At 38.5% G+C, this 3884-nt stretch overlaps 1 long non-coding RNA gene across 1 annotated transcript; it reads left to right on the top strand.

Moving 5' to 3' along the window:
* Positions 1–240: 240 nt before the first annotated feature.
* Positions 241–2826, top strand: LOC134060377 (uncharacterized). The gene is made up of 3 exons (XR_009935175.1): positions 241–324; positions 1244–1417; positions 2444–2826. It is a non-coding gene; the product is annotated as an uncharacterized LOC134060377 (long non-coding RNA).
* Positions 2827–3884: the final 1058 nt, after the last annotated feature.

The following is a 3884-nucleotide window of genomic DNA, read 5'->3' as shown; positions in this document are numbered from 1 at the left end:
CTGCCTGCCAGACTGATTATCTACCCATGCTCACACCCACTATCTGTATTATATGGTGTGTGTCTAAAATAGATTGTCTATTGTATATTACATCTGTGCATGTATTTGATTTATTTGTTAATTTATGTACTGTATCATTCTATTTGTGTCTCTGTTGTATTCAGAGTGGACACGTTTCATGATGCATGAAAACTTGTATTTAACTGCACATACTGCAACTTTTTTTTGCTTCAACTTTGCAGATCAGCATCGTAAAGAAGATATTTCAAAAGAAGAATGCCGTGTTCCCTCTTTCCGTTCTATCTATTGTCAACATCATTATTGGTGAGCTTCATTGCTTTTCTCAGTCGTTTTGTTGCATTTCTCAAATCATCAACAGTTAGGAGAGCAAACTGCACCACATAGTGGATTACCTGCAAAAGTGCATATTGCTCAAAATGCTTTGTTCATGCCGCCCTCAAAAGCATCTTTTTTCTGAGAAATGCGCCAAAGAAACTGAGAAAAACTGTAAACGGTATTTGATTTCTGTGGGGGGTAACTATCAGTGTTGTAAAACTAAAGTCAGTACAACACATGCAAGCAAATCTTTATTGCACATGAAGGTCTTAAGGTTTTAACCAGAAGAGATGTGTTAAAACACACACACACACACACACACACACACACACACACACTTAGACATAGTATTTTCATGTAGCCCTGGTCCCAGAGTTTAAGAAAAAACATGTTAACAAGCTAAATAATAATAATAAGAACTAAACATATTCCCACTCTACCTGGTATACCACTCACTCAAGTCATTTTGATTATTTAGTTGGTCACAAATAAGTGGCCATGGCTGCCAAAAATAAGTCAGTGTATGGGAAACATTTTTTTTTTTTTTTTTATCTTACAGCAAGTAAAATGAGTTCAAGGGTTAATCAGTGGCTGGAGTGCATCCTTAATCCCCCGTGTAATCAGTCCTTTGTCATTCCTTGAATATGAGTTTTGTTTGCTAATCCTGTTTGTGTATTCCTGTTTGTTGTAGGCCTTTTGATTGTTCATTTACCTACCGGTAGCTTCTCCATTGCCAAGCATCTGGCTCCTAAAAGCCAAACATAACAAAGTCTTACACAGGGCACCTTTGATATCATGCTTGTGTATGTAAATCCAGTAACCCTGTGTTCTCTCTCCCTTTCTCTCTCTCTCACATACAAATACACCCACACACACAAACTACACACACAAACACTGACACATACAGGTGGACTCAACCTCCATGACTGTCCGCTGCAGCCCCTGATCCCTGTGTATCTGGTCGTATTCGGTGTCTGTAAATTGCTCACTGGCCTGCTAAAATATGCCTTTCCTGAGCTTAAGCTGTTGAAACCCGTCCTGGCCGTCCTGTCTATTTTCCTGTTGTGTTGGTTTATATGTGGTAAGTAAAAAGTACATATTGTTTTGCATCAGGGTTTTTTTGTATGTTTTTTTTTCAAGATAGATAAAAACTAGTTTCAAATTTAACGATTTTTCATTATATATTTTTTTATATCATTTGAAGTGATTGTTTTGTCTTCATGAAATAAAACATCTTGGGGTACCACAACAGAGATTTTGCGTACCACCAGTGGTACCTGTACCACATTTTGAGAACCACTGCTCTAGTCTGTGAGGTCAAAAGTCAAGATCACAAAGGTTGTTGTCCCTGACAACAATCGGTTTCACCTAGCTCGAGTTGCTGCAGCTTCCACGCAGCTACAGCCTACCTTACACTGACACAATTTGGGAAAGATTCTTGAAAGATAGTCTTCTAATGCCCCTCATACAAGCTTTACTCAAAATACTACAATCTTTCAAGAGTCTTGAAAGGGCATGTTCAAGAGCTGTGTAGCACTGTAGCTGCCTGGCTACTTTAGCTGTTGAGTGCATTAAAAAAAAAATGCTGGTCATGTAAAGTGGCTATTCCTTCAGTCAAGTATGCACTTCCATATCAACTGGCTGCAGAATATCTGCCTCAACTCACATAGGAACTCTCAATGATAATGGCATGCACTACTCACATACATACAGTACATACTCAATGACTTGTAGTCACAGTTGAGGGTCTAGTTCACTCCAGGACATAATAGGTTAAAGCAATTAAGCAGAGGCATGATACTCCTACTCAATTTTTGATTAATTCATTTTAATTTAGTTCCAACATATGCATTAACTTGAATATATAGTACAGCCTTTCATTATTACCTGATATGCCATCCATTATACCCATTATGATTAATGTATTGAATGCTGTCAGTATAGCCTCTAAGGTGACAATATATAGGATTAGATTTAAATAGACTTTATTTATCCATAATCAAAAATTCATAATTGAATTTAGCAGTTACCGATAATGCTTCCAGTCTATACTCTTTACTTTCAGGAATAATGAATCAGAAATTAATATCTCATATCTGTATTCCAGGCAATGTATGGATCTACTCTATCTATCCTCCCAACTACAACAGCACAGACTACAGCAATGCTGCCAAAGACCAGACAGTCAAGGGAGAACCATACTGCTACCAGTCCCTGTATACCTATGCATTTTTTAACACTACAATGATTAATATAGTCATTTCCCTCTATCTTTGTTTCCTCTGTGTAGGTATGTGTATAGCTATGAATTACACGTCTTGCTTTCTGTAATAGTGTGTAAGTTCCTGTCTGAAGAGTGAGACATGTGGATATTTATGCTTCACAGCCTCACCCAGATCAACATCATTTTGAGGAAAGAATGAAATGGGATATACTATACATAGCCTACTTACAGTCATCTATTTGTTTAGATCTATAGGCAACTTTACTGCTATATACTGTATGGGTCATCCTAGCAATTTTTGTTAGGTTAAATTCACTGAGCTCTCCATGACATTTTTTTTCACAAAGACAGACGGGCAGGGATATGGAAATGACCCGGGCCAGATTCAAACTCGAGTGGGCATGTGGACCCGAATATGGTATCAGAGCTTTACTAGTTGCACCACAGCGCCCCCGTGTGACTACAATTCTTTCCACAATAAATGTATGCAGCTCTCTCTCTCTCTCTCTCTCTCTCTCTCTCTCTCTCTCTCTCACACACACACACACACACACAACACACAACACACAACACACAACACACAACACACAACACACAACACACACACACACACACACACACACACACACACACACACACACACACACACACACACACACACACACACACTATGCTTTAACATATATGTAAGTCTTAAGCTGCTGGGACCTTGAATTTCCCTTGGGGATCAATAGAGTATCTATCTGTAAGCATCCCAATAGGCTATACACATACAGGCATACATACATGTAATTGTTGTTATTTAACATTAGATTGTTGCCCCGTTTTTATGTTTGTTGGAAGATATACAACATATTAGGCTTCGTCTGTAGTCCTACATCGGCTATGCCAGCTATTTGCTACTTGTGAGTGCACTATGTGCTGCCTGCAATAATGTTTCGAGGTGTCACTTAAGCAGACATTTGAAGAAAGAGGTCGAGCAAGAAAATGAGGAAATGCGTATAGGCTTAAAAACATATAGCCTGGTCTTAGATTTTGATGCAGCACAGACTAAACCACATGTTCCTTCCTCTGTTTTTACCTCATAGGCCTAATAAAAGATAGCCTACTCAAAGGCTAAAGATAATGACCAACTATTCTGGCAACGTCTTGTTTCATAACTTAATTGAATTGTTGTCCACATTTAATCACATTATTATGTCCATGCTATTTTGCCTCCCTCAGCCACAAGTCCACCTCCTCAGACTGCCACGACTGCAGAACAAAACACAGTCAACATTAAACAGTCAAGGTTCAACATTCAACAGTCAACAGTAGTAGTATT

Source organism: Sardina pilchardus, chromosome 16, assembly GCF_963854185.1.
Source record: "Sardina pilchardus chromosome 16, fSarPil1.1, whole genome shotgun sequence".
Taxonomy (NCBI): Eukaryota; Metazoa; Chordata; class Actinopteri; order Clupeiformes; family Clupeidae; genus Sardina; species Sardina pilchardus.
This window is presented reverse-complemented; position numbering and strand designations above follow the sequence as displayed.